Genomic DNA, 13,969 nt, shown 5'->3' with positions numbered 1-13,969 from the left:
GCATATTGACTGAGAGACTTGTTGTGTATTGGGTGAGCTTTGTCCATTGTTGTTTTGTTTACATCTTTGTCTTGTTTTATATGTGGAAGTGTTTCGTGTGATTGGCTGTACATTAGTTGTCTGTTTTTTGTGAGTGCTGGAAGTATGCCCGCAAAGCGTGGGAAGAGTGATGCTGGTGGGAGTGGGAGTGCTACTCGTGCGAGTACGCGTCGGAGTGAACGTACTGTTCAGGGGAGTGATGTTGCTGGTGCACCGAGTGGTGTTGCTGGGAGTGGGAGTGCTGTTGCTGGGAGTGGGAGTGTTGTTGCTGGGAGTGGGAGTGCTGTTGCTGGGAGTGGGAGTGCTGTTGCTGTGAGTGGGAGTGCTGTTGCTGTGAGTGGGAGTGTTGTTGCTGGGAGTGGGAGTGCTGGTGCTAGGAGTGGGAGTGCTGGTGCTAGGAGTGGGAGTGCTGGTGCTAGGAGTGGGAGTGCTGGTGCTGTGAGTGCTGCTGGTGGCGCAGTTGCTGATGGGGTGGATTGTGGTGGCGTGCTTGCTGGTGGGCAGCTTTTGGAGTCTCTTCCATTGGAAGAAGGAGAGTCCAGTCAGCACCAGCCAAGCTCTGACCCTAAACCTGCTCGGAAGAATCGTGTGGAGAAGCCACGTAATCCTCGCTTCAATGACCAGGAAAATACAGCTCTTGTCACTGGCATTCTGGAGCACTATGACAGTATATATGGACATTTACTAGGTAAGTGTACCTTTACATTTATTATTCAAATACATGTGATCCTAGGTCATCTGAGTTTTGTTCATATGCAAATATGGGTTCACAATATCTTTCTATGTTAATTAGTCTGGAAACACAGCTTTTTATCATGCCTTACAAGGACAACTAAACACAGGCGGTCAATTTGCCATAACTGCATACAATATGAATGCAACCTTGCTTACATGTATAGGTTTAGTAGTGAATGCTCATGTGCTTCACATATTACACCTAAAACAGCATGTTTGCTATCTCTTGGAACAGCTAGCAGTGTAGGAAACTGGTGCTTCTATTATTATTAATTTACCTCATATATTTTATATGTTTTTCAAGGGCGGACAAGTTCAGCAAGCAGAAAAGAAATGTGGGACACAATAGTCATTGGTGTCAATGCGTGTGGGAATCATGTGAGGGACAAGCGGAATTGTCACAAGAGATTTGATGATATTAGGTCCAAATTGAAAAAGAAAATACAACACCAACGCGTGCATGCTACTGGCACTGGAGGTGGGCCGACACCACAACGTCTCATATTAAGTCCATTGGAGGAGCTGCTTCGGGCAAAATTACTTCCCGTCGTCGTGGAAGGCTTACCTGGTGACCGTGATATAGGAATTTATCCCTCACAATTTCCACCAGGTGTCGTTGCTTACAGTTATTTTGCATATTTACACTGCTTTTTATACTGTCTTCACAATATAAGCATACCTGCATCTATATATGTATATGTCTGATTCTGTATATATATATATCTCAAAATAGACATATATGTTGTAGTCCTACTAAAAGCAGTAACTAATATAGCACGTGCCATTGTGTGCTCATTTACATGTGAATTCCCAAAATGCATTGCTGCAGTGGAAGCAATTGATGGTGGGCGAAGATGGGGAACAACAGGGTAGTACACATGTGTAACACATGTTAATGAGAAATTATTACTAGCTACAGGTACAGAACATAAATATGTATAATATTATTGTGTATTTTATTTATTTTACTCCGACAAACATGACATTACTGCTATTTTAAGCATGCATCAAATATATTGCATGCAACGGCCTACAAACATCACTTGCACTAACACATCTATAGTTGTTTATGAAAAGGTCCATTTTTGCTTTAAGTCATATACAGACAGCATAATGAGGCACACGTATCATATGTTATGTCATTGTTTTCATAACTTAAAAACTGCACACGACTATTTAGCTCATCTACCATTGTGTTAAACCAGCTGCAATTAATATCTCATCACAGCATACACTTCAACAGAGGGGGTGGGGTTCAGCACACACACTAATTACAGCCTCATTTTAGGGTCAACTTAGTTCACACCATTTTCACCTGTTTCAAGTAATTGAAAGGTGTGGCTGATTAGGCTTTTTGGGGAAGTGAATACCGTTCTTACAACCTGACTAGCACAACTGAAGTTAATCACACTCATTTGAAAGCTTCACTTTAGCTACTAAATGCCCCAACAACTCATTACTTATCAAAGCGTACGTCACACATTAGTTCACTCATATCTATAGTTGAACTACTACTATCAATGACACATTATCACACACTGCATGTGTTGTCTTGTTGAGTCACAGCCACATTCATGTGTGCCACATCTTATATTAATGTACCACACATATCCTCTACCAAAAACAACACTTTTTGCAATATGACCACCTTCATGATAACCATTGTGAATGGTCATCTCATGATAGTTATGTACATTATGATACTGATATCACTACACAACATATGATTTTTATGTACAAATTTTATCTATTTATCCTCACGCATTACTGCAGAAACATAGTATGTTTTATGTTAGGGAACTCAAAAGTTCTAAGTACACAGGCATGTACATTGTTATTACAACTATTTATGTTCACTTTCACACACACATTTTGGGTTAAGGAACTGATGCTGTTACGTACTCATAAATACAGAACATACAATAACTGTTTGTTCAATATTTACACATGTAAATGTAAAACTTATGTTATTGTTATATATAGTTGCCCCTGAAGGACATGTGTCACCTGAGACGGAACAAGTGTCTTCACCTGGGTCAGCCAGCTCAACACACCTAGAAGGTGAGTGTATCAGTTGGTGGCCATATAATATGTGCTCTTCTATATGTTATGTTGTCATGTTCATTATTTGTTTTGCACATGTTCTTTAAATAGGATTACTTAGTGTATGTGAAAATGAAGTGTAAGGCAACATGTATTGTGTTAGTGATGTTAACTATCATGTAGGAGTTGTGAGTTTACAGCAAGTTTTCATTCACTCATATTTCATTCTGAGTCCAAACATTATTCTTACAGTAAGTCAAGGTAGTTTTTAATGTGAGGTTATAAAACGTATGGAAACATGTTAGTTGTTACTTATGACACAGTAGAATTACATAGTAACACAGCAGAGATTAACATGCCATTTAATAATGTGTACATTTATTTGTAGAACATGATGAAGAGGATTATGATGATGATGATGATGATAATGATGCCGCCGCCGCCATAGACACACAAATACAAGCAAGTGACCATGAAGAGGTTCCAATTGAAACTGTTTTACCGCCAAATCGTCCAGCAAATACCACATATGATGCAATTGTAGCTTCTGAGGGAAAAATTGTGGAAGCAGAAAATCGTCGCCATTCTGACCTGATGACAGTGCTGGAAAGGATGATTGCACTGCAGGAAGAAACAGTTTCACAATTGGCACATCTCCACAGAGTCTTCATTGAAGTGCCTAAACAGTTGCAAAAAATCAACACCTCATTCGAAGCATTAGTTGTTCAGCAAACACAAGCTAATTACTTGAGAATGACTAATGTATCACAATTCAACATCAACACCTCACAGGCAGGATCTGTTCATGCTGGCCAGTTTTCACCAAATTCATCTGATCTTCATTCACCAGGTCCGAATGTTACCGGTCAAGTAGCAGACATTGCTGTGCAGGTTCCTGATGACATCCTACCGCTGCCATCTGTACAAATTCAGCAGCTGACACCTACAAAGGAGGCGACAAAAACAAAACAAGACACACATGAAACAGACCAACCATCACTTGTGCAGTGTCTACCAACTTGCTCACATGTGTCAGTGGGCACAAGCCCTGTCCGTGAACAGTCACTACCCAAAAGCCCTGTAGGTGAGTCACTGCCCAAAAGCCCTGTAGGTGAATCACTGCCCAAAAGCCCTGTAGGTGAATCACTGCCCAAAAGCCCTGTAGGTGAGTCACTGGCCACAAGCCCTGTAGGTGAACAGTCACTACCCAAAAGCCCTGTAGGTGAGTCACTGCCCAAAAGCCCTGTAGGTGAATCACTGCCCAAAAGCCCTGTAGGTGAGTCACTGGCCACAAGCCCTGCTCGTGAAGTGCCAGAGGCCACTCAAAGTGGCTCTGTTGTGGCTAAAGTTGGTGGCAAAAAAAAAAAAGGAAAATTCAAGAGACAACAAGCAGGCCTATTACTCGCTCGCAAAAGGAAAAAAAAAAAATTATAATTCACAAAATATGTCTTTGGCCTTGTTTTGTTGACTTCAGATTATCTAATTACTATTGTATGTATGCTGAAGACTGTGTTGTTTCCAAACTTTCAAGTATGTTCTTGTACACGTGAAGTATTGGAAATGTTAACACTCCTAATTAATGAATAGTGTTATAAATATTGATGTATTAATCGTCTGTTCAGTAATGGTCCACCAGGAGCCAGTTGCTAAGTTTAGAGAAGCTGCCATTGACTTTGCAGCAAAACATTGCATTTGGGTGTGTTAATTGATGTAATCATTGCATGTGCATATTATTTTCATGCAATTATAAAAGCACCTATTTAACTGCAAACATCTTTCTTGTACGTGTACAGCAGGATTTTGTGTTATATATTACTTACCTTTGGTGACCATTGTAATGTTGTCCTTTAATCATTTATGTGTTCTTGTTTCAAGAACATCTCTGAATTTATACTAATATATATGTAGTATGTATTGATATATGCACACACACACACACACACACACACAGTGTGTGTGTGTGTGTGTGTGTGTGTGTGTGTGTGTGTGTGTGTGAGTGTGTGTGTGTGTGTGTGTGTGTGTGTGTGTGTGTGTGTGTGTGTGTGTGTGTGTGTGTGTGTGTGTGTGTGTGTGTGTGTGTGTGTGTGTGTGTGTGTGTGTATATATAGTACTATCTAAACTGGTATAGATGTATTTACAAAAAACATACACTTCATGCTTCCTTGTGAAAACACACTATTTTAATAATACAGGCCTAATGTTTGACAACTATACTAAGTGTGAGCCTCTAACATTATTGGGTGCAAACAAATGTTTATTACTTAATTCACTCATGTTTATCACCATTTAAATAGGTTTCATACAAGGCCTACTTACTGCCATCAATATGTTGTGTGTACTCCTGCAATATAAAAAAAATAACTATATATATATATACACACACACACACACACTATACATATAGTACAATATACACTTTATATATATATATATATTTTTATGAGAGAGATATATTTATATATATATATAGATACACACGTATTTAAACTCATGCAGACAGGTAGTTAACCAGACTTTAAAATACACACAGAAATGTATGTGGGAAAAAAACATTTCATTTTGCAGGTGTGTGTATTTACTGATATGGCTGTCTAAGCACTATTTTCACACAGTGCTCTTTGTTATTTTTCAAGAAAACTCAATGTTACTGAAATAAAAGTGTAGGAATGTTTTCACAAACGAGATAAAAAAATGATACATGTTTTTCCCACATTCGGCTATCACTAACCACAAAAGTTAAACCAATTAAAACGACACATCCAATTGGCGTTTGAAATAAGGAGTAAAAGTAGTTACTTTTGTTGACCTTGAAAACGAAACACAGGAATTTGTTAGCCATTGAGCAGAATCATTTTGATGAGCAAAGAACACAGAACTGCACACATCTTTTGTGCTACTCTGACATGGCTGATGAATTCGTTAACAATATGAATCCCCTCTTAGGTTATAAGTACATGGTTTCAGAAGCAATTTTGAACAGTCGCGGACACAAAGCGAGCACACGCCAAATCTATGATTTGATTCGCGCATAATATCCTTATTACCAAGACCGTAGGCATGCGCGGAATTTTAATTCATCAATAAGATTCACTTTATCAACTAATGACTTTTTTGAACGTGTGCAGGATAAGCTAGAACACACCTATGGTTTCTGGAAGATTGCAAAGGAAAAGCATTTTACCCTGAAAGAGGGCACATATATTGTTGTGAAAGGCATATTTATTCCTAATGCCAATAGCAATGGATCCGCTACTACTGTTCCGTGTGAATCGATACCTGCTGCAATATCTGCACCCTCCATTCCTGAAACCCACATTGTACAAGAACAAAAGTACTATGATTATGTACCAAGCCTTTCAGCTGAAAATGCATTGGAATGGGAACCCGAAGAAATAAACCTACCTCCCGACCAATTGTTTGAAGAAAGCAGTGGCGATTCCTATGAGCGCTTCATGGAGGAGATGTGTGTCATACTGGATTCAGCGGGTGGGTCAAGCGTGGATGAAAATGCCTTGCATTTCTGGAGCGACCAGTTGCAGCCAGACGAAGAGTTAATTCTAGAAGAATGGTAAATATAACAACCGTTATGCGTTGACTGTGCGTTTAAATGTTTTTTTTGTTTTTTTTTAACCACCATTTTCACTTTCAATGCGTGGATACAGCGTAACATTGCAGACTGCATAACATGTAGCGATCACAAAGAAATTGTTGCCGAATACAATATAGTATAACCTGAAAGAGTAGTACACATTGCTGACGGAATAAATATACGTACTTTCCTATCCCTTTAACCATATTAGCAACATTTTAACATAACTCTAACACATACCTGTTTTGTTATCATGCAACATTTAAAAGCGGGTCCACCACGTATGACGTGGGACCCTTGTCATGGCCCAAGGCGTCCTTAAAAAGGATTACGGATGTAAGTCCCGCCCCCAAGCGACGTGCGCGCCTCAAAGCCTATTGGCTGTCATGTTTTGTTATAGTAACGGTAACTGCAGTGTGTCATGTGTGCGGCTCAGTGTTTGTAGGCGTAAACTGGGCGTTAGCCGAATGTTAATTGAGTGGGAGGAGTGTTAGCGTGCGTTTCACGCTGGTTTAACATGACGTCACACGTATTGCATTTGCGCATTGTGTTATCGGCCGTCCTTTCTGTCCAAACACGTCTGTTTAAAAAGAATACAGATGTACTCGTTTAGAACGAATGTAGTTTTGTATTCATTGTATTTGAAATAAAGATTTTATGTTTAATGGTATTTTCAAGATGTATTGAACGCACAACGTACGCTTTGTTTTGCGCCTGCGCTAACAGTTAGTGCAGCCAAGCGTGAAGTGCGTGCGCACACTAAGATGTGCGCGCACATTTTTCAGTATACAGGCAACGTTCACATCATATACATAGTTATGCCTGCTACAAATTTAAAGAAACATTACATACTGATGTACACTTGTACTTCTAACATATAAGTGAGTGACGTGTGTATGTACACAATCATATAGAGCTGTGTAATGCGTTGTCACGGATACATATATAGTAAGGTGCCATATTTGACCATCATGTGTTTGCTGTATTTCAGAGATGTCGGGGAAGATACAATCGGATCAATGTATGATTTCAGAAGAGTCTACCTTTATATGAGATGATTGTGAGGAGGAGCCACCGACTACTATACTACATATGGAACTAATTTTATATTGCTTGCAGCGCTTATTAACAAACAATTAAAAATGTGATACCCTTATGCCTATATTGCATAAGCACTTAATTAACATAATGATGTTGCAAAATAGTGCCTCATGAATTTTTATTGAGTGTTCTTTAATGACTACTATCATTTTATGGCATGGTGTGTTTTATATATAACAACCATTCCCACTCTGCTAACACATTTGTGAATTCTATTGTGTAATGGAACGTATGACTGTCGAAACTATGTAACAATAATAATAATAATAATAATTATAATATGAGCATGTTCATGTATAGCGCTGCTAGTTGTACACAGCGCTTTACAGACACATTTTTCAGGCTGAGGTCCCTGGCCCGTGGAACTTACAATTTATTTTTTGCCGCCTGAGGCACAGTGACTTGCCCAAGGTCACAAGGAGCCGACACCGGGAATTGAACCAGACTCCCCTGCTTCAAAATCTCAGTGCCAGTGTGTGTCTTTACTCACTGAGCCACTCCTTCTCCCAATGTAAAGGACACTTACAACCAACTAGCCATTTCTTGTTAAAAATCTCTTGTTACATGGGTATGTTGATAAAATGGTTTGGGACTGTAGCAAATAATATTATTGGCCAGATGTTGTGGTCCCCTACAATGCATGATGTTCTGATTATGACATCAACATCATGTAATGAAGTACGTTTCTGTGTATATTTCATTAACCTAACTAACTATAGTTTACTGTGTTTATTAAACGTTCTAAAAATACATAGTATAGTCAATATGATGATATAAGCTACCATAATAAAGCTGGTGTTATCATTTGTCGGTGTTATACATGGATCCTACACAAATTGATACAGACACAAACAGTTGTCTTACAAAGTGTGTCTATGCTAATGTGCACGTGATTGACGTTACAATTGTGAGAATACTTGATAATTATCATCATGATAATGATGAAGTGACGTGATTTATATTGCAAAAATATTACCAACATTGTCATATTGGTAAATTAGAAATGCTAAATGACAGTAACATTTGCAACAAAATTGTGTTTTCTGTTAACAGTTTTACACTTGGTACATGTAGGACACATCCACACACGTGTGACTTATACATACACATGTCACAAATGTAAATTAATGTTGACTATTAATTCCTAGCATTAAAAAACACCTACATTGCTAAATATAAGATGTAGTACGCATTGTTGTGATTACAGGCATTCATGCATGGAGTGTTAGGATCAGTCAATTTCATCCGTGATGAATGAGCTCCCGTAAGTAAACAAATAAGTACAGTTATCCCCTTGTCTCCAAACACATCTATATTACATTAATGGAATTTATAAGGAAACATACATAAAATGTGATGAAATGTGAGTAATCATTTTCTAATACAATGCACATGAAAGCTCAAGAGTAGCTAAATGCATATACATGATACAGAAAGTACATGTATGTTACATTTGTGTTAAAACCAATATGTTGGGTTTTTACTTCAAATAATTATAGGAAGATTGAGGTAGGCACATCTTATGAGAGATGTCAGCAAATATACATACCATGATCAGTCATATTGTAGATATACCTATAATGCAAAGGAACAATATATAAATTGCAAACATTGACATGCCATCTTCAGTACCGTAAACAACACAGCAAAGTGTGTATTTGGTGTTAAATGTGCAACACCATGTATATTTCATGACATTCAAAATGTAAATCAGGCTGGTGTACACATCATATGGATGTACATGTTACACTGCACCAATAACATTGTATGTAAGCATACTAGAAGCATGAATGAGTATGGGCATAATATGTGTATTGTGTTAGCATAAGGAACAACACAATGCTAAAATATTAGTGCTTTGTTACCCCAGTTGTATTCACATACACACAACTAAAGTAAAATTGAAGAGGGATTATATAACCTGTGCAACAATAACATACCTGTGCAACAATAACATACCGGTGCCACATCCCTTTGTGCACACAGCAGAGAGAAGAAAGGTGTGCAACCCATATTCATCTGTGTCCTACCAGAAGGGTATATAAAAAAACATTATTGTTAAGATAACATAATGTAAGTATAAAAGTAGAACTTGGAACATATATGTTTTTACTTACAAGAAAAAAATGAATTGATGAGATTCTGGCGTGTCTGGCCACCACTGGCTGTTTGTTCATTTTCAGCAGCTACATGGGTGGGATGCTCGTCTACCACAGGCTCAGCTAGGTCTGACTGTACATTGTGCCTGAGTGCAACATTGTGCAAAATGCAACAGGCAAGGATAATATCAGACACTTTTTGAGGCTTGTATAGAAGAGCCCCACCAGTTCTGTCCAGACACCTAAATCTGGTCTTGAGTAGGCCAAATGTCCTCTCTATAACAGATCTTGTAGATATATGGGCTGCATTGTACCTGTCCTCTGCTTCAGTTTGAGGGTTTAGCACCGGAGTCAAGAGCCACGGCCTAATTCCGTATCCTGAGTCACCTATAATGAATGGAGCACACATAAGCTGACATTAGTGATCAAATTGTACAATGCCAACATTCCTAAATAAAAATGTGTTTTGTGTTATAACATGTAAATGTGTACTCACCCAGCAGCCAACCATGTTCAAAATGTCCCTCTTCGAACGCATGGAAGACTGAAGAGTTCCTCAGGATAGAGGAATCGTGACTGGAACCAGGGAATTTGGGTACCACATGCATTATCCTCATCGTCGCATCACATACCACCTGTACATTGAGTGAATGGTAGTGCTTACGATTGCGGTACACATGCTCACTCTGACTAGGTGCAATCAAAGCAACATGTGTGCAATCGATTGCACCCAGCACACATGGTATCCCTGCTATATTATAAAAGCCAGTCCTGACTTCCAGCCACTCTGTCGCCTCTGTAGGAAAATGAATATAATTCCTAGCGCGTCTATTGAGTGCATAGAGAAACTGGGTCAAGGCCCGCGAGAATGTAGATTGCGAGACCCCGCCCACTATGCCCACAGTTGTCTGGTATGACGCAGAAGCAAGATAATGTAATGAGCACAGCATTTTAACAAGCCCAGGGACTGCACGACCTCTGGCTGTGAAAAAATCTAAATCTCCCCTAATCTCCTGATAAAGAGATAAGATTGCTGCTGAACTCAAACGATAGCGACTTACAATCTCCTCCTCACTCATCCCATCTAACAGGGTTCTCTCCCTGTACAGACGCGGACGAGGCACAACTTGTCTCCTCTGTCTTCTCCTCTGATCTCCTGTCCCTCTACCTGTCCCTATCCCTGTCCCTGTCGTATCCGCGTGACTGTCCCTGTCACTGTCCCTCGGTGTGTCCCTCCCTTGCCCTATATGATTCTCTTCATCATCAAGCATGTCATAGAAAAGAATGTTCCTCCGTCTCCTAAACAATCTCAACATTTTGAAATGAGTAGCTGTGAATGAGCAGGTAATGGGCGTCCTTTAAATAGGTATGTGATGATGTCAGGTGACATAGTAAAATGCAAGGTATTACATTAACATAATAAAGTACTTCTGTGGCAAGCTGTGTGCAGTTCTTGTTATAAGTATTTGTTGTGTGTATTCTGCAGGGAATGATGATATTTGGCAATGATGTGACGTGAACCTTTGTAGAAACATTGCTTGCAAATAAATAGTTGCATGTGCAATGCATGTAACACTTGTGAACGCAACAGTCAGTCATGTAATTAGACAAAAAGGCTGAGATTGACGTGGGAAAAGTTTTGTGTAACATGTGTAATTAGGCATGTTATTGTCACATGTTGACAACAATGAATAGTCGTGTGCATATGCATGCATTTCTGTAATGAGGATAGTTGCTATAGAATGAGTTTACAAGGTGTCCCAATGATGAATTACTGTACATGTGTGTATAAGTTAGGTTGAAGTGCTTGTAATGCTACGGTTACAATGTAAACATGCAATGTGATTGAGCGTCCAATAAGTGACGTCATGAAAATAGGGAGGACCCAAAACTAGATGTAAACATGAGAAGACAGATGTACATGAACGTTTAAAGATGCGTGTCACATTACAAGCATTGTGTAATGTAAAGGAACATGAATATACGGTGTATGTGTGACATGTGTGTCATGTGTAACATCATGTAAATAATTGTTGCTCAGTTCAGTAAAATGTGTGATATGATGTGAGGTTCTCCTTTAAGAGTTGAGTATAGTATTTTCCCTTGGCACATCATCACATGATGAGTAATGTGACCCGCAAATGCTGAAAACATGTAAAAGTATAATGTTATGCAAATAATACACGTCAGCTGTGACACAATGCAGGGAATGCCCCCACACTGTAATGCAAATGACGTTTGTATTGTGAGCAATGAAACGTAAACAGTACTATACTGTTATACGTCCCCGCTCCATTGACTCCATTGATGTACAGAAGATTTTTTTTTTCTAAGTGCCGTTCCGGCAGCCTTAGCGATCGTTCTCCCCTCCAAACTGCCAACTTTAGTTGGCGGGAGAAATTGGCCATAACATCTCACTTTCGTAGTGCCGATCAGCCCCGATAAGCTGTTTTTTTTTGTTGAATCCAGCCGATTTAAAAAAGTGGCGATCAGTGGCGAAAACAGGCTTATCGGCAGGCGAATGGCCATAACAAAATAATCGGCTCCGAAACCTGGCGAAATCAAGCACTTATCGGCGCTTACTGAATCTCAAACCCAATTTTGGCTATAAAATGGCGATAATTCCCTTATCAACGCTTACTGCATGAGGCCCTTAGTCACATTTGAGCCCCATTGCAGCCGTTAGTTCTTGGCATACAGGACGCTTGTACTGTCCCTTTAAGGGCACGGGCACTCTCTGAGACAGCTTGTGTAACCGGAGGAGGAAGTGAGGAGAGCAGCCTCACGTGGAGTAGAGCTGTGAGCCCCACGAGCGGGCCTCCGACACTGCCACTGTTCCTGTTAACCCCTGGAGGGAGAGTCAGCACGAGAGTCGCAGTGCAGCAGGAATCACATCTCTGCAAAGACATCAGCAGCACCCGGAGGACTCTTTGTTGCATTGCCTGTATTTGCCTTGCTGCTTGTAAGTAGGGCTCTGACTTTTCCCATCTGGATGACCAGCGGTGTCCTCATTTGTCCATACCATTTTATGGCATAGTTCTTTTTATTTAATAAATAGTTTTTATAGTCACTAGGAGTCTCTATGTTATATGTGCAGTATGTGTATTAGTGTAGACCTGTTTTAACCCTACAGTGTTGCACTATGATCTGTGTCTGTTTGTGTTTTTTCCCCTACATGGCCTGTCAAGCAAGTGTGCTGATCCCCTGAGGAGTACAGGATTATCCAATGAACTTTTGGTGCCAGGTTTTTCTATGTTTTCCCTCATCGGAAATTATATACCCCAGGAACGGAGTAGAGGTCATATGAAAGGTGCACTTCTCCAGTTTGGCGTACAAATGGTGTTCACGGAGACGGGAAAGGACGTAGGAGGTGTGGCGTATATGGTCCTGGAGATCTTTGGAAAAAATCAAGATATCATCCAAGTATACAATAACAAAAATATTGAGTACCTTACGAAAGACGTAGTTGATGAAATCCTGGAAGACAGCGGGAGCATTACATAAGCCGAAAGGCATTACCAGATATTCGAAGTGTCCACTACGTGTGTTGAAGGCCATCTTCCATTCATCCCCCTTCCTGATGCGCACCAGGTTATAGGCACCACGTAGATCCAACTTGGAAAAAACCTTGGCCCCCTGTAATTTATCGAACAGTTCGGTAATAAGAGGAAGGGGGTAACGATTTTTAATAGTGATGTGGTTTAAACCCCTGTAGTCGATGCAAGGCCTCAACGACCCGTCCTTTTTCCTGACGAAGAAAAACCCAGCCCCTGCTGGGGAATTGGAGTGACGAATAAAGCCTTTCTTGAGATTCTCCTGGATATATTCATCCATAGCGTGAGATTCTGGTAATGACAAGGGGTAGGTCTTGGACTTGGGTAGGGAGTAACCTGGAACTAGATCGATCGGACAATCGTAAGTCCTGTGTGGCGGCAAGAGGTCTGACTGTACCTTATTGAAAATGTCCCAGAATTGATGGTAAACGGAAGGTAGAATAACTTCGGGAACAGAGGTATTGGCCAGCAGTTGATGAGTCTTGCCTGACCTCGGCCTCCAGGAAATGGGAGCAGAGGAAGTCCAGTCAATGAGAGGATTGTTAAGCTGTAGCCAAGGAAGACCAAGGGTGATGGGTATCCCAGGAGCGTGAATGGCATCGAGAACTAAGATCTCCTTGTGCAGATGTGAGGACAGAAGCAAGGGAGCCGTCTCTAAGGAGATGTGGGCCGGGGTAAGAGGACGTCCATCGATACCGACGAGTGCGATGGGAACCTTCTTTCTCACGAGTGGTATGCGGTTTAACCTGACGAATTCAAGATCCACGAAGTTTCCTCCAGCTCCTGAGTCAATGAAAGCGGCGGTAGAA

At 40.3% G+C, this 13,969-nt stretch overlaps 1 long non-coding RNA gene across 1 annotated transcript in view; it reads right to left on the bottom strand.

Annotated features, from left to right (window-relative positions):
• Window positions 1-3,254: 3,254 nt before the first annotated feature.
• LOC142492073 (uncharacterized) overlaps window positions 3,255-13,969 on the bottom strand; it is a 304,992-nt gene continuing 294,277 nt past the window's right edge. The window contains exons 5-6 of the long non-coding RNA XR_012800715.1: window positions 3,681-3,760; window positions 3,255-3,438 (exon numbers count right to left, since the gene is read on the bottom strand). This is a non-coding gene — a long non-coding RNA (uncharacterized LOC142492073). The remainder of the gene's footprint in view (window positions 3,439-3,680; window positions 3,761-13,969) is intronic.

This window comes from Ascaphus truei, chromosome 4, assembly GCF_040206685.1.
Source record: "Ascaphus truei isolate aAscTru1 chromosome 4, aAscTru1.hap1, whole genome shotgun sequence".
NCBI classification, from domain to species: Eukaryota; Metazoa; Chordata; class Amphibia; order Anura; family Ascaphidae; genus Ascaphus; species Ascaphus truei.
Note: the sequence above shows the minus strand (reverse complement) of the source record. Positions and strands in the feature narration are given on the sequence as shown.